The sequence below is a fragment of the Ostrea edulis genome, chromosome 6 (genome assembly GCF_947568905.1).
Source record: "Ostrea edulis chromosome 6, xbOstEdul1.1, whole genome shotgun sequence".
NCBI lineage: Eukaryota > Metazoa > Mollusca > Bivalvia > Ostreida > Ostreidae > Ostrea > Ostrea edulis.
This window is the reverse complement of record NC_079169.1, coordinates 85,773,162-85,795,447: the sequence shown is the minus strand read 5'-3', so window position 1 is coordinate 85,795,447 and position 22,286 is coordinate 85,773,162. Positions and strand designations below refer to the sequence as shown.

Here is a 22,286-nt window from a genome sequence, read left to right as displayed (position 1 = left end):
GGTATTTTATTTGATAAATTGTTAGTTTTAACTCTAATGAATGGAAATAAATACATTTTTCAAACTTGTATCAGATAAAACTGCGAGTATGGAGTTACCTTAATGTCTACTTTCAATAAAATATCTAAGTATGAAACAGAAGTGGACGACTTTGTGGTGTCTTTTATTTCGAGCTCACAGGGATATATCAAATCGACATATGAATGAAAGCTATCATTGTTAATAGACAAAACGTCATCGATATATCTAAAAGTCCAATTGAGAGAGAGATTTTTTCTTCTCACGTAGAAGTTTTTGAATAAATTCTGCTTCATATGAATATAAAAACAGGTCAGCTAACAAAGGAGCACAATTCGTGCCCATGGGAATTCCAACAGACTGTTGGAAGACCTGATCACCAAAGACCACGAAGATATTGTCAATGAGGAACTCTAGCATATTTTTTATTTCAACTTCAGAGTACTTGTGCGTGGAATCAGAGTGGTGTTTAACAAAGTAAGTTTTTGAATGACTGATCACATATATACTTATACAAAAAATGTCCAGCTGTTTTAAAATTTGTGATTGACAATGTAATATGTTGTACGGTGTGACCGTTGAGACGAGCGAAACCCATTAACATCTTGCAACACGACGTATAAACATTTTATCCGCCTCTTCATTTAACGCGGAAAATATAGCGCGGTGGATGTAAACAGTTACATTGTGACGTCATATTAGCTGCACTGTTTTTTCATCTTCTCTCAAACCAAGCAAAAACAAAACGTTTGAAGCTATGAGAAAGCTTGTGTGGAATTTAAAAACGTTTTTGGTTCTTTCTAAACAATCTAATTATTTTAATTACGGGATTGTCAATGAAGTATACCGCAGTGACGGCGACATTTTTCCAGAAGCATTATGGGTAATACACATCTTTTTTCAGCTGATAAAGAGCAAATCGCGTGACTCATATGTGTAATCATTGGAACGAGCTCGTCGCATCGCTTCGAGACGCGAGCTTCGCTCGCTATTTGAAACTTACAGGAGTTGATGCTTATATTTGAGTTCGAAATTAGAAATTAAAAAAATTATAATATGTTTTACGGCTTGACCGTGTTTGAGGGCGAAGCGAAAAAGTATTGGCATTAGTATCTATATCCAAAACAGGACAAAAACAACCCGAAGTTAGCATGAGGACAAAGATGTATCAAAGCATCCTAATTTTGGACATTTGATCCGCCTATATATGTCCTTGCACTAAACGCCCAATAAATATTAAAGGGGGATATACGAGGATAATAGTTCTACAGGATCCGCCTATTCAAAGCGGGGAATATAACGCCAGCCGAGGTAAATCATGCATTGTGACGTCACATTTAGCCTCGACATTTTTCTCTTTCAAATCAAACAATTATAAACAACAACACACCCCGTTTGCAATTGAAAAGACAGTCAAAACCAAACAAAATTAACCAATAAATTCAAAGTGGTAAAAAGTAAGCGTAAATATATCGTATATTTTTATGTAAAGTAACTCATGAACTCGTTGATCTATTTAGTCGTATTACTGTTTTTCTATTTGATGATTGGCTGAAGACTGTAACAATGATAATCATACCATTCATTTTTAACAAACTGGATGTTTGAATTACAAATTGCACGTCAGTTTTGTATTTTTGCCATTCAAAATTAAAACACGAATAACTGTAGAAGCAACTAATGAACAAAGCATAATGGAGGCGCCCATATTTATCACAAAAATTTCAGTGAACTTATATAGAGATTATCTGTATTCATTTGCAGATTTTCTCATTTTTTATTTTACGTATACATGTTACCTTTAGAGTCTTGCTTCGCGGACGGGCCTTCAGCCCGTCCGAGCTTCGCTCGGTATTAGTTTGAACTTTGTATGTAGAAAATACTGACTTTGTATGTTAGAATAATCGAAAAGTAAATTGTTAAAAACGTGGGGGAGAGCAGACCAGGCCAACTCCTTGTATACGTGCCTGATATAACATTTACACAAGTTCAATTCGTGTTGAAAGATAGATACATATATACATTTCATTACATCTAAAAGGAGCTTGAATTTATGTATTCCCCTATTAATTATTTTATCTGCGAGATTTGTCCCCGAAAATTTTGAAACATGCTTTTAGTCAGAGCAGAAATGAATTCATTTTAAATTACATCTATATTGAATGCAGATGTGGGTTTCTTTTAACTTCATCAGATTCTATAGAAGAAGAAAAACCCCAGAACTTTGCTTTTATTGATACCTAAATCAGTACATCAATCCGGATATGAATTATATAATGATTTTTTTTCGTGACCATATAGATATTGGTACTACTAATAAAAAAAATGTTTATGCCCTTGTATTTTGCAAATCCCACTTGTGTATTATAGTATAATGTCATTGCATCATATCAAATAAAACCTCAATATGAATTTTACTGATGTATGAATACTAACAGCTTATCAAGTACATTGAATTTGAAATTTCGACGTATGTAGCGGTATGTCTATTTTCAGTATCAATATATCCATTGAGCCAGATCTACCAAATGAAAGTATTTATGAATAAATTTCACTCAAGCCTGAAAGTGATCATTATGGCATGTTACAGAAACGTTATAACACACATGCATGCATGCGATGTTTCTGAATACATGTATTCATATATTCATGAAGTTTCCAAGCTTAAAATAATCTTGGTCTTTTCGCATTTTGTTTTGTGATTTGGTTTACCATTCCTTGCACTGTGTAAATGAAGGAAAACTTGGTAGAGGTTGCAATTCTACATCATACAATCAGAATACATGTGTAGCAACGCGGAATGTAATAACCAGGCATGTTTCGTCGGGTTTTTTTTTGGGGGGGGGGGCAGCTGGAAGGAAAATGGAAAATTAATTTCTTCAAACTTTTTTGCCATGCAAAATAATAATGATAAAAAATATGATTGACAGTAATGATAAAACAAAACAAAAACCCAAACACAAACCAATATGTTTCGTTGGAGATGTTCAAAGTCCTACATGTAATTCGTAAGGGGTGTGTGTGAAAGAGTCTTTTACTTTGAAAAACTGTCACTAAGCACACGGTACTGGTGTTACTTTACGTTATGCTTATAACGTCATAAACTGTGGCAAAAGAATCACGAAAGCAACGTCACATTTTTAAAACAAATTCATTATCTCCAAGCTGTAATATCATAATTAAAGCCCTTGCATGATTTATCGTTTATTCTAGAATAAATCTTTGTTCGCGTATAGTGTACATTCATAAAAATTATGAATTCTAAATTTCTGCGTGTATATAACTTATTGCTCACGAAATGCGTGTAAATTATATTCTATATAAGCTATATTGTCATTATTTATATATTTTCCTTGCCATTGGTGTATAAAACTTTAATAGTCCGCAAATTATACATCTGTGTAAACATAGCGGAAGCATTTTCTTATGCACGTCAGAAAGTAGCACCAGTACCGTCTATGAATATTTTATTTATTTCTAAAATTCAGGAGATAGTCTGCTGTCCTCCCGAACATGTATATTCATTAAATGTCCGAATCTATTTGTATGCATTATGCCCCCACCTCTATTTTGTGCTAATGAACATATATATGCATGCATTATTTATATCTTTATACCCTTGGAAATATTGTATATGTAATGTTTTGTACCTCATGTATTGTGAATGGTTTGAGGGAATAAATGAAATGAAACGATTGCCTCAATAATCCCCCTACCTCATTTTCTTCAATCGTTAGGGTGGGATGGGGTGGTTAGAGTCCTCTACTATGAGTGCCGCGTATTTTTCCCCCATCTTCATCTTTTTAAGTGGTTGGGGTGGTAGATGTCTTACTATTATATCAAAACTTTCAAGCTGGGGTCAAGTGGGGGAGGGTCACCTAATATATGTTTTATTTGCATTACAAAATTACAAATAAGGGATGATGTTAATAAAGGTGAGGGACAGGCCCCCTTGTCCCCTTCTCTATGTGATTCTATGTGCCTGATAACGACGCAAAATATGATAAAACTCAATTATCACATTTTGCGTTTGTACAATTTGCGTTGAGTTCAACGCAGAATAAAATTTGCGTCGAGTTCAACGAAGAATGTAATGACGCAAAAGTCATAGATGAAAGGTGAGGATAACGAACAGTGATCAATCTCATAACTCCTATAAGCAATACAAAATAGATAGTTGGGCAAACACGGACCCCTGAATACACCAAAGGTGGGGTTAGGTGCCTAGGAGGAGTAAGAATCCCCTGTCGACCGGTCACACCCGCCGTGAGCCCTATATCCTGATCAGGTAAACGGAGTTATCCGTAGTCAAAATCAGTGTGCCAAGAACGGTCTAACATTCGGTATGAAACATGTCAGACAGCACTTGACCCATTGATAGGTTGTATTGACGAACTAGATCGTTATAACGACCATAGAATTTGCGAAATGCTGACTTCAATGGAGACTGTTGAACCCCCTGTACTATTAACTTGTTTTTCAGTAGCTTGCCTCAATTCAAAAACTGACTATACGCAGAACAAGCTCTTGCATATCGAATCAGTTGAGAGATATAAACACCATATGCAGGTGATAATGGAATATTGCTACATAAATATGGGAAGTTGACGATGGAGAAACTGAAATCATCCCGTTTGTCATACAGTTGAGTTGTCAGTTTGCCGTTAATGTCTACCTTCAATAAAATATCTAAGTATGAAGCAGAAGTGGACGACTTTGTGGTGTCTTTTATTTCGAGCTCACAGGATATATCGAATCGACATATGAATGAAAGTTATCATTGTTAATAGACAAAACGTCGTCGATATATCTAAATGTCGAATTGAAGGCCACAGCAAGATATTTCTTCTTCTCGCGTTTAAGTTTTTGAATAAATTCTGCTTCATATGAATATAGAAACAGGTCAGCTAACAAAGGAGCACAATTCGTGACCATGGGAATTCCAACAGACTGTTGGAAGACCTGATCACCAAAAACCACGAAGATATTTTCAATGAGGAACTCTAGCATATTTTTTATTTTAACTTCAGAGTACTTGTGCGTAGAATCATTGGTGTTTGAGAAAGTAAGTTTTTGGATGACTGATCACTAGATATGAATATTTCCTTTTTCCATTTTTGTTGAAGAAGCAACTGTCTATGATGTCAAAAAATCTAGTCTTTAATTTATCGTGAGGAATGGTCGTGTATAGTGTTGAAAAGTCATAGGTTTTGATGTTATTAATTTAGGAATTTTTCGCGATTTTAAGTTTACTAAAAGTTCTTTAGAATTTTTTAGAATCCACATTTGATTAACACCACTTCTGGCATATGTAGTCGCACAGTATAGATAGATATATAAGATCTATTGAGCACCAAATTAGCATAAAGTGAAGTAATTGAAGATAACATTGTTTAATGATATCTTTAAGTTTTAATTATTGTGTGCTTTAGATTAATGAAACAAATCTGTACTATCAATTAATGAAAACATTATTGAGTTACTGTTCTCTTTTATTGAATTAACGATATCATTTGTCCTAATTAGAGCATAATATTACAACAAAATCATCGTTTGAATCAAACTCTCTATCCCAATCTCTCTCTCTCCAGTCCCATACACTCGTACAGTGTTGTACAAAGTTATATATGCATGCGCAATTTATGTACCTAAACGATTTCCCGATTTACAAATCTGCAACACTCTGACCAGTAAATCATATGGTATAAGGATTCATGCACAAAACAGGTTAAATATTCTACTTTGATACTTCCCCTGAATGAAGATAGCTGATCGGCACGGGCTAAGTGTGTCGCGGTCTGTACAACGGTGTTTACTTTAGGGATACAATGCTGAAATGGAGTTTAGCGTTTTGTTTCATGGATTATGCAAATAAAGGGAGTTTTACTACCTACTAGTTAGATTATTTTCGACAAGTGTACACGTACATCTGCGGTCCTTTACAGATATTACGAGTAGACCAAGGTAAATAGTCGTCCGCATTCGATGCGTTTTCATGGCGAGCATACATGGCATGTACATAAGTACAGTAGTATTTATGCATTTGCATTTGGCTTGAAGTGAGAGTGAATGGAATTTTTTTTATGACCTTTGCTTATTCCAATCTATCAATAGATAATAGATAAAATATTTCGCGTTTTTTGTATAGTTTTGCCATTTTTACTGCAACTGTACGTACATGCATTTAAAGAAAAGTCATTCTATCTAAATTTATTTATTCAAAATTATTAGAATGATTTATTACTACTGTTCAATATTTTGATTGTAATTTTTTAGCATTGCATGGTGTTCCAAAACGTGATTTTATTTCTTTTTTATGCCCTATAACTTAGTATCGGAGATGTACGTGTTACCTGTCGAAGCTACCTGCACAGGTAAATCGAAAACACTGATGTGAAGTGAAGCGTAGCAAAACTCGTCCCCTTATATACCATGCGAACCCCGATACATATAACAATAGAAAAATCATCTAATATGGCGGATTAGCAGAGAAATATGGCGGATATAGAGAATTCTACTATATTTATTAATTAAGGGACCAGTCAAGCTTAGTTGCGTATAACAGAGCGGTTTCAATAATACCGTTTGAAAATTACTTTTGTAACTTTTAAGTGCCTAGCTTTGGATTATCATTGAGCTTATATATTTACATGTTGTAACTATTGTTTGTTTATTGCGAGTCACTTCTGTTGCGTTTTTTTCATATTAGAACTCCTACACATGCTGCGAAGCTTATGCTTTTTTGTGCTAAGGTTATTTGCATTTTCATATAAAGAACCGTTTTATAAAATTCAAACAATAGCAATGTATATTATGTCTCATTCAGACCCAAGAGAAAGTTACCAAGTTTACTTTCGGAAGGTCGGTGGTCTCTTCCCATGCACATTGTATCTGGGTTCTCTTTTCCACCAATAAAAATTGGGCACCACCAGATAACTGAAAAACTGTTGAGTGTCGCGGAAAACAGCAAAACAAACAATCAATCAATCAGACCCAAGACAAACATATGAGTTTCCTTTGCAATATGAAAATGAGCTTTAAAACAAGGAGTGTAATACACACTTGTTGATGAGTACAGTGTTTATTATACCTGTGTACAAACTTTTTGGAGTTTTTTTTTTTTATAGATTAACGTATAACAAACAATCACTACAATGCCTAAATGTAAATCTATGCATATATGTTAGTCTAATTTATCATATTCGATTTAGTATATCCTCTTGCACTAACTTCGATCATGTTAAAAATGAGTTCTTTCCACTCTTGTTGATAACGCAGCATTCGATTTTAAAGTTATCAATACATGTATGATGAACATCTTTTTAAGTAACTTCCTAAATTTTGTTTTCAAGTATACATGTACTTATCTGCCTTATTTGGATTCACATTCTCTCCAACCTGATTTTGAATTGAAATCAACTTCATTATTGATTACAAAAAATAATTCCACTTTCATGGTTTGATTGCTATATACAAATAATCATGTACTGGATTCTGTAGTACAAGTCATACAGATGCATGTTTATGTATGCATTTAAATGATTTCTGGTGAGGTGATGAAATGGATGTAGAATGTTTCATAGACCTGCATTATTATATGTGTGTGTTTTGACATGAATATCTGTGGTACTTGTTAGTTAGTATATGTGGTTATATGTACTTTTCTTATTTTTGTCCAGTTGTTTGTTTGTTCCATTCTTTCTTGTTTAACATACATGTATGCATCAAACTATTGATTTGTTTCATCTTAGTTGTATTCTAAAAATGTTTCATACACTATTAGATTGGAACACAACAGTAAGTTATTTATCAGTTGTTGTGAATGATGATGGACATCACAGTTTCCATTCATTTCTATAGTAATTGATCAGCGTCCGTTGTGTAATAACAATTGAACACTTTCAATCGAAAACTACCATTACAACTGTTTTCATATTTTCAAACAAAGCTTGACAAATTTCCAAAATATTCTTCTCTACATATACATCCCATCTGTAAGGGAAAAATTGCATAGTCATGTAGAACATGATCCAGGGTGGGGGCCAAACTTCATTATGTTTATGCGTAAAATATTTGAATAACTATTGATTATATTGATTGATTGTATCTTGTTTAACGTCCCTCTCGAGAATTTTTAATTCATATGGAGACGTCACCAAGACCGGTGAAGGACTTCAAATTTAGGCCCATGCTCGGCGCTTACGGCCATTGAGTGGTGAGGGTTCTTTAGCGTGCCATATTTACTGTGACACGGGGCAGTCATCTCCGAGAACGCGTAATATTCACACCTGATGCCGAGCGTTTGGTAATGGAACTGTTACTACCTGTTTTAACGACCTAGGTATGTCTCGGCCGGTATTCGAACCCCGACCGTCCGCGTACAGGGCGAACGCTCTATCTCTAGACCACCACAGCGGTGGTAATGCTATTGATACTAAATTCTGATTAAATAGATATTTTAAAGAAGCAGGTGTCCTTTACCAAAATTGTAAATTTTATTATCCAAGGACAGGGTTTTAGTTCTTGGTGGGACCAAAATTATTATAATGACTATTGTTTTTAGCAACATCATAAAAAGTTTATATTTCAACAACGTGAAAAGTTTCAGGACATTGTGTCCCCTCCATATTTGTTATTTCCTTACAGAAAATGTATTATTTATTTGTGCGAAAATAAAGAATAACGCATGAACTTTTTTTTTTTTTTTACTGTTGTTCCTGCTCATTAACATAACAGACATAATTCATGAAGTCAGTTTAGCGCTTTTCAGTACTTTCAGTACTTTGATTTATTTACATCACGAGAGTGTTAATTCTCGATCGCATGTCCACCTCTGGAAGAAAACGTTTCGATTGACCGTTTACTCTTCACACCTCTACTAACGTGTTTGGAACATATCCTTCATCAGTGCGAAGTAGAGCATAAAATCAGATACTATCGAATGAAGTTCCCGAGACTCCGGTGAAATTTCTACCGGATGTGGATGTGCTTTAAGGAATTCCAGTGTTAATGTAAGTATCAATTAGAAATTATGGTATATTGTGCTTTATTTCTTTTCGCAATACATAGATCCTATTTTCCTAACGACATTTCAGCTAATAGAGCTTAAATAAGAAATGATAAGAAAGAGTTATCGTCCTTATATTTGGACCCTGGCCAACTTTAAAAGAACTCTTGATAATTGTGAATAAATTGAGAGGGTGTTTTTCTATTTCAAAATGCCATATTGAAATTTTTAATGTTGCATAGGGATTGTGTTCAATTTATCAAAAACGGAAATGTTGCATACAATTTACCGTTTTCGCGCAGAAAATACTATAGTCTGTTTCCTGTCATTTTGAGGTATGTATGTATCAGTTTGTATGTGAATGTGCATGTTACAAGCAAAGAAAGATGCATTGCAAGTATCTTAAAACTTCTAAACGTAATATGTCGTTGTTAAAAACATAATCGTTTTCCTGATTTAGCAGTATAAATAAAGTGAAATTATTTTATGAAGAAAATAAATTTTATTGATTGCATCTATTGGGGTGGAGGTGTATACTACTTGGATTGATGAACTTATGGTTAAATCAATGTACTTTGAAGCCACAATACATGTTTGCAGTTGCTAAGCAACGTGTTTTTGATAATTGTAAACAAACAATACTTTCTGAAATCAACTCTTCCTCAAAATGTAGACTTTATAAACATTTGATTGACCATTTTACTTTGCAATCCTACTTAACTAAAAGAATTCCTATGCAGTATAAAAAGTTTATATGTAAGTTAAGATTATCGTCTCATTGGTTAGGTATTGAAACCGGCAAATACAAAAATGTTCCATTAGAAAGACGTTTGTGTCCTTTATGTACCTTAGATGTAGAAGATGAGTTTCATTTTTTCTTTAAGTGTACCTATTACAGTCATTTAAGAATCAAATTTTTGAAAAAAAAGTATTATTATATCAGACCCTCTGTCTTTAAATTAATTCAACTTTTATCGACACAGAATGTAAAGGAATTATGTAACTTAGGTAAATTTATTAAGAATTCCTTTGAAATTAGAAATACCAATGTATAAGCACAATTTCTATTCTTTCTTGACCTTTATATGATTTTAGATTTATTACATTGTATACTATGTCTATAAGCTGTATTTGCCTTTGACTGATAAACAACTACCCATTCATAATTTTTTGAAATGTAAAGATTTTCTTCAAGGTCATATGAAACGATTTCTAACAGTGGTATTTTACTTTATAAACATAAAGATAGGCATGAATGAAAGTCAAATAGCGTTTAATAAAAATATTGTCTTTGGATTGATAAGAAATAAAGCTGTAAATTTGTACATAGAAGGAATTTGTTATCCGCTTATTGTTCTTGATTCTGTGTGTTCGTGACGTCACAACGACCCATCGATGTAAACAACGCAATGAAAATAGTGTAGGCCTACTGTTTTGTTCAACGAAATACCTTACTACATTTAATAGATATGGACTAATTTCTGTTTTCTGACGAACTGCCCGATTTTGTGATTCAACCATATCAATTTAAACCAGTCAGGAATGATGCACGGCAAGCGAATAACGTTCTTCAACAGAGGATGATATTGAAAAAGTCAACCACACTGCACAGGCACCTGAAGTATAGCCACTACTACCCCCTCCTTTTTTGACTTTTTTTTTCGGGGATAATTTCTCCTCCAAAATGTATGGATTCCTTGTCTATCCCATGCAAATTTTGATTTATGTAATCCTTTCACACCTTTTTTTTTAAGCCTTAGAGATTAACCTTCTAGGCCTAAAGCTTACAAAAAGTGGGAAACGATTACATGGAAGGTGAAGATAACGAACAGTGATCAATCTCATAACTCCTACAAGCAATACAAAACAGAGAGTTGGGCAAACACGGACCCCTGGACACACCAGAGGTGGGATCAGGTGCCTAGGAGGAGTAAGCATCCCCTGTTGGGATGGGTTAAACAGGGAATTCACATATTTTGGAGAAATTATCGCCACAAAAAATCAGAAGGGGAGGGGGGGGGGGGTAGTACTGTCCATACATCAGATGGCTGTGGATTTCAAGACCCCATGTCAGCAGATAGGCTACTGAAATTTAACTATTATTCTAAACAGTTTAAAAGTCGTATGAACTTGTGTACATTTCATTTATGATTTATCATGTTTATCGTAATAAAAAATGTCTAAAGACTAATGGTAACTCCATTTCCCCTTTTATACGAATGGCCACAATATTGAAATAGCTCTAAAATATTATTGTTGGAGTAGAATGTATCATGAAGACCATGTGTTGTACTGGCGCACGGTTCTTCATAATCAGCTAATGTTTCCTCGTTTGCCCCAATTTAAGTATAAAATTCACAAATCGTTGTTTTTAACGTGGGGAGGGGGTGCTTCTTTATTTTTCAATCGTAAGTTATATATAAGAATTGCTTGCATTTAATTCTATAGCAGGTATTTACTTTCTCACTTTACATCCCCGCTGTTCAAATATTATTTTGATGAAAAAAATATATAATTTTTTTTAATAAGCATGTTCAGTTATTAGTACTGATATAGTATATGGAATATAAGTTATAATTTCTGAATGATACTTCATTTTCTTTTTGAATTTCAGAATGAAAGGTTTATTTACAATTTTAATTCAACTAGATCTTATAATTGGTAAGAATTTTTTTTACACACTTGGGATACTAGTGTACAACTATAGGCCTATTGTACGTATGCCTATAGCCCTGATAAATATGAAACTATACGAATATCGTTGACTGATAGAGTTTGTAATGTAGATAAGATATTAAAATAGAATATAATTTTGAGTAGATTTATTCAAAGTTCATGTTCATTGATGGAATGTGTTTCAATACCCCCCTCCAAAGAAGAGGGGCATATTGGTTTGCACCTGTCGGTCGGCAGACCACATATTGTCCGCTCAATATCTTGAGAACCATTCACTTGATGATAATGATATTTCATATGTGGGTTATTTATGAGTAGAAGAGGACCCTTCTTGTTTTTCAGGTCAAAAGATCAAAGGTCAAAGGTCAATCTACTCTGGATTGATTGATTGATGCTTTCCGCCACACTCAACAATTTTTCAGTTATATGGTGGCGCCCAGTTTTTATTGGTGGAAGAGAGAACCCAGATACAATGTACCTGGGAAGAGACTATCAACTTATGAAAGTAAACCGGGAAACTTTCTCACTTACCGGCTCGAGCGGGATTCGAACAGAATTTCTAAATTTTATAACAGCAATAAAATATACATCCGTATTTTCAAGCTAGTAACGAAGTACTTAGCTACTGGGCTGTAGAGACCCTCGGGGACTAACAGTCCACCAGCAGAGGCCTCGACCCAGGGGTCATAATGTAAAACTTATACGGTACCAATTTTGATGCACCAGATGCGCATTTCGACAAATAATGTCTCTTCAGTGATGCTCAACCGAAATGTTTGAAATCCGAAATAACTATGAAGTTTTAGATCTAAATATAGCCAAAAACAGCGTGCCAAACAAGTGGAGCCAAATTCGTCCAAGGATAAGAGCTATGCATGAGGGAGATAATCCTTAATTTTGAAAAGAATTTCTAAATTTTATAACAGCAATAAAATATACATCCATATTTTCAAGCTAGTAACGAAGTACTTAGCTACTGGACTGTAGAGACCCTCGGGGACTAACAGTCCACCAGCAGAGGCCTCGACCCAGGGGTCATAATGTAAAACTTATACGGTACCAATTTTGATGCACCAGATGCGCATTACATCTTCAAGAGAAGATGACCCCTACTGATTTGTGGTCACATGGTCAAAGGTCAAGGGTCAAACTAGACATTGGAACATACTGTCCACTCAATATCTTGATAACCCTTTGCTTGACAAACATCAAACTTGGTACACTGGTACATCTTCAGGAGAAGATGACCCCTATTGATTTTGAGGTCACATGGTGAAAGGTCAATGGTTAAACTGGAAATAGTAATACATTGTCTCCTATATTTGAAGAATTATTTGCTTGATTGACACCAAACTTGGTACACTGGTACAGAAGGAGTAGATGACCCCTATGGATGTTAGGTCACATGGTCAATCCACTCTTGACATAAAAAGATATTGTCTGCTCAATATTTTGAATCGATGATACTACTATCAATTAAATGATGTGTTTGTATAACCCTTTTCAATTTTGCACCATGGGGGCATATGTGTTTTGAAAACATCTCTTGTTGTGATTACAATGATAATCAACCTTTGTGTAATTTAGTAATACATACTTCCAGTGTCTTCGCTTTAACTAAGCGGTTGACTTTCAGTTCTATTGATTTGTCTCAGTCTTTGGAAAATAAAAATTGATTGGCACATCGTCTGATTTTAAATTGATCTATTTGTGTCCACAATGTTTGGCTACCGACGGATGTACTGAAGTGCAGTGGTCATGGCAAGAAATCCATCGCGTCGGATATTTTGTACCTAATGTTTTTTCTTCTAAATCTGGTATCTCTTGGGAAGAGGTACATGTACATATGCAACCTCCTCTACGATGTAATATATGTGCTACAATTAAATGCAGCACACTGTGGCATTTTTCAAAATTATGCCATGTTATAAGTCTATACTTGTTTACATCACAGTGGGTCTTTTTGACGTCATCAGCAAGGGAGATCAGCCGCGATCATCAAAGATCACTTTCGTGATCGAGTACATTTGATCAGCTGTTACGACGTTATAATGCATTGAATTAAAAAAAAAAATTAAAAATGAATTCTTTAATAAACCTTGATTAATGAATTTCCATACATAACTCAATTTCATCAGTATATCGTTTCATATGACCTTTAATTAAACTCATTGATGCATGCATCACACTTAAGAAATTAGAATGGATGAAAAGTACATGACATGTATTTGTATGATAATCATTTGGTACATATGTAATGACAAATTTCAATTATTCGTTTTATGATATGATTTAATGACCAATTATGGATTAAAAGTGGAGGGAAAGCAACAATATAAGGAAATTAGAACATGACTAGATGTAGTACAATACACGAATACCATTGTCATAGCATATTATACATATGTACCAGTAATAATTTTAGAAGTCGATCACAAAACCGCAAAGGACACCAGGGGACAGTGCATTGTATTTAATAGGATCCTCCCTGTATCCAATGCAGGGTTGTAATTGTCAATATAACATGTATATTAAATCTGGTAACAAATGCGCATAATACACCAGGTGACAATGCGTTAATTAAAATAATTTTATCATATCATGCAGGGACCATAGATTCTCCTTATATGTAGCAAAAAAATCGCTGTCTTAATATAAAATCAATAGTAGAAAACATTTAAAATTCCTGAGTGGTGGAGGTCTCATACTCATTTACAGATTGACGCTCTGAGTTTCTGTAACCACATGCATGTATTACTAATGTTTATATATGCAAGCATTTATGATATATATTAATCATTAACTCATTAAGTTAATGTGACAGGACAATATACATGGATGTACGTACATCATTACTTTTTTCTTTACTGATACATCAAGCAGTAAATATTTTCATTAAATCATTTCTTAAAATTGTTCCCCTTTTATGAATAAAATACCTGCATGTACATTTCTCTTTTTAATTAATTTAGATTTACTTAATCCAATTACAAACTTATAATTACAGAAACACACATGTAATATATCAAGTTAGAATCTTTTTCATATTTAGATTAATCATGTATCTACATAGAGGACGACCTGTACAAAAATTAAAATCTTGAATGAAATATTGAATCACAATTAGGATTACATTGCGCGACACTGTAATTAACTATTGTTTTAATATACGTCAACTATATTTTGTCTGTAAGAAACCTTTGCTGTTTCATTTATACATGTAGTATTACTTTTCTCAACATAATTAAACAGTCAAGTCTCAGAAATCAAAATTGAGCTGCGTGTGAGAAAGAAACAATTCTAGAAATTTAGGAGAAATTATTTTTGCATGATCATACATGGATTTTTTTTTCAAATTTGGCCAAGTTAGGACTCATAGTGTGCACTGGGTATTATTTAACCTAAAGTAAAGAATTTTGTAAGCTCTCTTAATATATCAAAAGCGGTGTGCAATGTTAATTATTTTACATGTTTTAGTTTGTGCTATATTTTACTGAATAGCCTTGTAAAAAGAATCGTGGATAAATAGAATTGTAACCGATCAAATTTATTGCATGTTGATGGAGGTTTAAAAAACTAACAGCATAATTAAGGCCTCAAATAAAAATTATTGTGTTTCTGACCCTAAATTAAACATACTAACCCTATTTTTTTTAACCTACATGTATATTGTTGAAGAGATCATTGAAAAAACAATATTTGGGGGACTTAATTGACATCTGTAATTCAATTCATCTGTAGTCAGCAATTTTAATCAAACTAAATCTAAAAGTTACATTGACAAGTGAAAAATGAGCCCCTCATGTTCAATAACACATTATAATTAATATGTTTAAATGGAAATTGTGATCAGAATGTTAAAACTTTGTTTACAGTTAAAGAAAAAAGATACAAATTATATATCCCAATCTGAATTAAAATTAGACTGGTATATTCGACTCGTCTACGGTACACCTCAATAGAAGAAAGTGTATCGTAGAAAAGAGGAGTATATAAGTCCATGCAGTTTAGATTAGATTGATTATTTTTTATCCTTAACCAATTTACCATAATTTTGACTTCAATGTTTGAGGAAACACAACAATTTATATTTTTAGCCTAAATTTCAAATCATAATGAAAAGTGAAGATAACAAACAGTGATCAATCTCATAACTGCTATAGGCAATACAAAATAGATAGTTCGGCAAACACGAACCCCTGAACACACCAGATGTGGGATCAGGTGCATAGGAGGAGTAAGCATCCCCTTTCGACCGGTTCGACCGGTCACACCCGCCGTGAGCCCTATATCATACATATTTCTGCATATGTCTGTTTTCAGTGTACTTTTTGGGGAATTTGAGTGATTCACCCTTTGAACAAAGCTATATTGAGATCTCCAAAGGAATCCTAGATTTGTCAAGGTATCACATCTTCCTATAATTGAATTAATGTATGTTTTCAAGATTTTACAACAGATTATTCTGTCACCTACAAAGCAAGATCATTTTATCTGTCCTTAAAGTTTTGGTCAATACATGTATTACACTGCAGATAATTATGTTTCTTAAAAAATTGTTATAGTATTTAAACATCTTGATATGGTTGTATATGTAACAGAAGTTATGAAGTATGTTTTATTATGTAAAATCTACTTAGCAGTACAACTACATTTACAAACTATGTACATGTATACAAAGGCACAAACAGTACAATTTCTACCTCAAAACTTTCATCAGATACAAGTTAAAAAATTTAAGATTATAAGAATAAAGGTAATAATTGTACATGTAGCAGATCTTAGAAATATTTTCACAACGCACGAATTCTCAGATAATAAGAGGTACATTATTGCTTATGCTATCACGTTGCCTGTCTTTCTGTCTTGGTTGAGTATAGTTGCACTTGCAGATGACACACACTGTTTCATGGAATACTGAAGCTTAATTATTGAGAAATCATATGATTTCATAATATTACATTTTAATTACATAGTGAATAACTGAATGATTTTTTCCCCATTTAGAAGTCATATGTTTTAATTGCTGCCCAACAAATAGTACAGTGTCTTAGTGTAAATGGTAAGTATTCAGTGTCTTAGTTTAAATCGTAAGTATTTTGAAGCATGATGTTACAATTAGTTTATTATGTCTCCCCTCTTCCAGGGGGAAACGTATTGTTTTTTGTACTCTCTGTCTGTCCATCCGTCTGTCTCTCACAAAATCCTGTGAACACTTTTCCTCCTATGGCTTATCAGATTGACTTGAAACTTTTGTACAATGCTTCATTGCGATATGTAAATGTACATATTGTCTGGATGAGAGGATCCAATTAATTTCCTAAAAGTTATAGTGGATCTAAGAGGGATGGAAGATGTTTAAATAGCTTGTGAATGTTTCTCCTCCAATATGAATTATCGCGGATAAACTTGAAACTTTTTACAATACTTCAATGCCATTTGCAGATGTGTATGTTGTAGGGATAAGAGAATCCAACTGTTTTCTTAAAAGTTTTAGTGGGTCTGAGGGGTGGAGTGTGAAAAATAGTTTGTAAACACTTCGATATGGCTTATCGGATTTGAATACATAATGTTTATGGTCCTGCTCCTGCTTTCTCCTCCATATTATACAGTACAATAAAGGGAGTTTCAATTGGAAAACTTCCAATTTGGGGAGCTGGGGAGAAATTTCTTTTTCCTAAAACAATCTCTAGTTTCAAATTGTGATTGCGGTATTTTTGTTTCTCTTCTATAAAAAGTTAATTATATCAAATATCGATTTTAAAAAAATGATAAGACATATATGTAAAGTTATAATTAAGATTTCTCTTTCTGGTAAAATAGGCATAGTGTATATGCAGTGTAGATATAAATAAATCACATAGCATATAAAAATTCCAAATCAATTTCAGCTCACATGAGGTGAAAGCTCAAAAGAGTGATTCTGCATGATAACTTTTTGTCTGTCATCAGTGCACCTGTCTAACACTTTCGACCTCTCCAGAATCATAGTGTTTATTTCAGCCAAACTTGCCACCCTTCAAAGGGAAGATAATCACAAAAATGCAAAAATAGGGTGAGGTCATCTAAAAATCTTCTCAAGAACCACAGGGCCAGAAGACCTGAAATTTATATGAAAGCTTCCTGGCATAGTGTAGATTCAAGTTTATTAAAATCATGACCCCTGGGGGTAGGATAGGGCCACGATAGGGGATCAAACTTTTACATATTAATTTATATATAGAAAAAAATCTTTAATAGTCTTCTTTTCAAGAACTATTTGGCCAAAAGAAGTTTACATTTGCATGAAAGCTTTCTGACAGTGCAGATTCAAGTTAATTGTTAAAATCATGGCCCCCGGGGGTAGGATAGGGCCACAATAGGGGATCAAAGTTTTACATTCAAATGTATAGAGAAAATCTTTAAAAATCTTCTTCCCAAGAACCAATGGGACAAGGAAGTTTACATTTACATGAAAGCTTATTCCTAACATAGTGTAGATTCAAGATTGTAAAATCATGGCCCCTGGGGATAGGTTTGGGCCATAATAGGGACCAAACTTTTACCGATACATTCGAATATATAGGGAAAATCTTTAATTATTGGCCAAGGTGACTCAGTGGAGCAATGTGGCCCATGGTCTTATTATTTTATGATTACCTTTTTTTCAAATTTGGTATGAAGCATCATTGTGACAGGGGACATAAGTTGTAAATTTTGGATTCCTATACCACTGGGGCCTTAAAGGCGGAGCTAAAACTCCCAGAAATCAACCAGTTTTCAAAAATCTTCTCTATAACTGAATATCTGTAAGAAAAACTAAATACATATTTGTGGTATAGAGTAAGAAAGCCTCTTCCCAAATTGTAAAATTTCAAGATTTCTGGGGTACTGAGAGTTTGTGACTCCAGGATGGGGCCAAATTTGGTATATGTAAAACTTATACGGTACCAGTTTTGATGCACCAGATGCGCATTTTGACAAATAATGTCTCTTCAGTGATGCTCAACCGAAATGTTTGAAATCCGAAATAATTATAGAGTTTTAGAGCTAAATATAGCCAAAAACAGCGTGCCTAAAAAGTGGAGCCAAATTCGTCCAAGGATAAGAGCTATGCATGAGGGAGATAATCCTTAATTTTGAAATGAATTTCTAAATTTTATAACAGCAATTAAATATACATCCGTATTTTCAAGCTAGTAACGAAGTACTTAGCTACTGGGCTGTAAAGACCCTCGGGGACTAACAGTCCACCAGCAGAGGCCTCGACCTGTGTGAAGCATTTAGATAATATTTTCTTTAATGCTGTTGATAGTAAATTGAAGCTGATAAGATATTTAGAAGGGGTAATTATTAAGACGGTCCTTTACCAAAATTGGAATTAATTTCATGATTCCTGGGGTAGGGATTTTGTTTCCAAGGTGATTATTGTCCTTATCATTTGAAAGAATTCTTTAAGTTTGCTGATACAGTATAAAAAGTCCGTGCAGAACAGGATGTACCAAGATTGTGAATTTCGCAACCCCAGGGTTTTGACTTTAGGACGGGTCCAAATTAGTACATCATGTTGTGTTGATTTACATATATTATATCATGCAAAATCTTTTATGTTGGTACGATAAAGAACTCTCACTGCTATGTCCCCGAGCGCTAAGCTTAGGTCTAAATTTGTGGTACCTCACCTACAGCTGGTGACGGCTCAATATGAATGAAAAATTCTCGATGGGACATAGAAAAGAATCAATCAGTATTCATATTTTATACTGGAAAATAAATTCAGATAGCTTATATTGATCATTGTGAATTTTCTTTCTTTCAGAGATTCATTTTGAGCAAATAGGTGGTGTGAAGTGCACATTCCTAAATGAATTCATTAGTTTACATCAGGATCTACCTTCAAATCCTGTAATATGGTGTCTGGGATATTCTAAAGTTCACGTCACAGAGTAAAGTTATAAAGATAACTTCCAAGAATTTTTAAGAATTTGTTATAACTTTAAAATGTTCGTACATGTATGTATACTGATATTGAATTAGATTTTGTAAAATTTCTACATCTGATTTTATATACATGTATATAGACATACTGTAGAGATTTTCCACTCCAAAGGTTTAATTTGTAATATTTAAGACTAAAAAAACTTTTATGCAGACACAGTGGTGTAACTTTGTCTTACTTTCTGATCAATGCATATAGATAGGAAAACTATTTATATTTCAATACATGTGAGAATTTTTCAACCATTCAATTTCCATTTATGAGCAGTAATTTGTACATATATAGTACTTCTTAACCAACTTTAATACTGTATAACTATAACTACCTGCTTGCATGCGTTGCAGAGCACAGCTGTAGTAATGATTCACATTTGCTGATGAATTAATTTGATGTAAAGAGTAAATTGGTACGTTAAGTTTTTATGAAAATTCATATTAGGCTTTTCACAGATATTTCTTAAATATATAAAAAATATGTATACATTCATATAATTTGTATAAAATCCTGCTAAGCTAGCTTCTTCCTAAATGAGGTGTATGGCATGCCACATTTATATCTAATCCTATAAGAATTTCGTATATAATTGATGAGATATCTTCTATTTTTAGTAAAAAAAATGTAATAAATCTTATAAGATATCTCATATAATTTACAGTTTATAAGATATCCAAGATATGTTATAAATCATGTAAGATATCTCATAAGCTTTATAAGATATCTTGTATATCAAACATGAGATATCTTACAAAAATAGAAGATATCTTAAATTTATTTTATTACGATATCTCATTAACATTTTTTTTTTAGAAAATATCTCATTAACTTTATGATATATCTTATAATACATACAAGATATGTAATATGTTTTATGAGATATCTTTAAAATTAAATTCATATGATACATTATAAAGTTGAAATGATATCTTATAAAAATTCGTTGATGAGATATCTCATAAAATATATAAGATATCTGATTAAGTCTGAGATATCGTATAAAACATTAGATATATTGTATGTTTTATAAGATAACTTATAAGATATATGACATATCTTGTAAAGAAAAAACATATAAGATATCTTTTATCAGATATCCTATTATAAAGGATAAAATTAATATATCTCATAAACTTTATAAGATATCTTGTAAGTTTTATAGGATATCTTATAAAATGTATGAGATATCTTTAAAGAGGAATAAATCTTAAAACGGCATGCCATAGAAGTGTAGTAATAGTGTCTAACAATAACCTCAATTTCATTTTTTCTGTGACGTAGACTATTTACTTATGATATGTTATATTACATGTATTTTGTGCAGTTTATATGAATCGTAATTACACAGTAAGTGGAGGAATCACACATATTTCCATCACCAATTTTATTTTCAATGCAACAATTTCATTGCTGAAGATAATTTAATTTGTCAAAAATCCTTGACAAGAGAAAAAAATTTCTTTTGTCCTATGACTTGCCCGCTCTTGAAAATCCTAAATCGGGGAGATGGAATTTTACTTCTAAGTTCGAAAAAATTCTGGGGTTGTGTGTGAAAATTTACTACCAAACCTCAATTTTTTAATTGCATAATATATTGAAATAGTAAATCTTACTTAAAATAACAATATATCGTGGATCAGTGTTAGAAACATTAAAAGGTCTAGAATTATATGAATTTGAAATATTTTTATACATATAGAATGATAAGTACGCATTATCAATATTCATTCCATGTTCATTTTAATGTAAAAAAAACAACTATTTGGTATTTCTAAGGGTTGATTATCAAAATTCTTAAAGTAATACACAGTTATTCATATGTAGACTTCACAAGTTAATTCTTAGATCCGCTAAGGTAGCATATAATTTCCTAGATCCGCTTGCACGAGAAATAAATTCTTAGATCCGCTCAGATAATATGTACATTCTTAGTTGACCCGATCATATGGAATATTGTTTTTTCAATGATACTTGGGACAGAACAGGCCAGATAAAGATTTTCTGAATTATTTGTTACTCAAATTCGTGTTTATTAAATGAAACAATTCTGAATAATGCTTTGCTTATAGACAATAAATTGCTACAGGTATAGGCTTTATTTCAGGAACTAAGCTAAATCGGTGAATTCATGACATTTCCTAAGTTGCACAACATATTTCTATAGCTACTTATTAAAACGAAATACACCTAAATCTCATAATATCTAATATAAATTTACCGGTGAATTAAATTTACAAAAACGATTACTATTACGTAATAATAAGTAAAGATAAATACCTGATGCACGATGAAGACAAAGTGAGCGTCCACAAATATGTTTGCTTATACTTTGTTGGATTCATGCGTATAGACTACGGGGGTTTTCTCAATGGAAATCCCAAGTTTTTGTTGTTATTGTTTTGTTTGTGATCAGATTTTATTTATTGTAGAGCTAAGAAAAATGTTCTTTTATAAACATCATTTGATAATCAAATCTAAATTGGAAAAGCAGAAAGATTGTACAATTTTGCCTGTCTCGGGATGTGGATTCTGTCAGTTTACCATGTGCAATACATTTACTGTTTCTACATTTCTTTTAACCTTTCACACAGGTATTTTGAAATCCCAAGTTTC

At 33.0% G+C, this 22,286-nt stretch overlaps 1 protein-coding gene across 2 annotated transcripts in view; it reads right to left on the bottom strand.

The window, feature by feature from the left end:
• Window positions 1-22,059, bottom strand: part of LOC125647587 (uncharacterized) — a 37,458-nt gene extending 15,399 nt beyond the window's left edge. Inside the window, exon 1 of one of the 2 annotated variants that reach the window (XM_048874320.2) lies at window positions 21,951-22,059. The gene's annotated coding sequence lies outside the window, so the exon portion shown is untranslated. The remainder of the gene's footprint in view (window positions 1-21,950) is intronic. The other variant, XM_056142468.1, reaches the window with a different exon arrangement.
• Window positions 22,060-22,286: the final 227 nt, after the last annotated feature.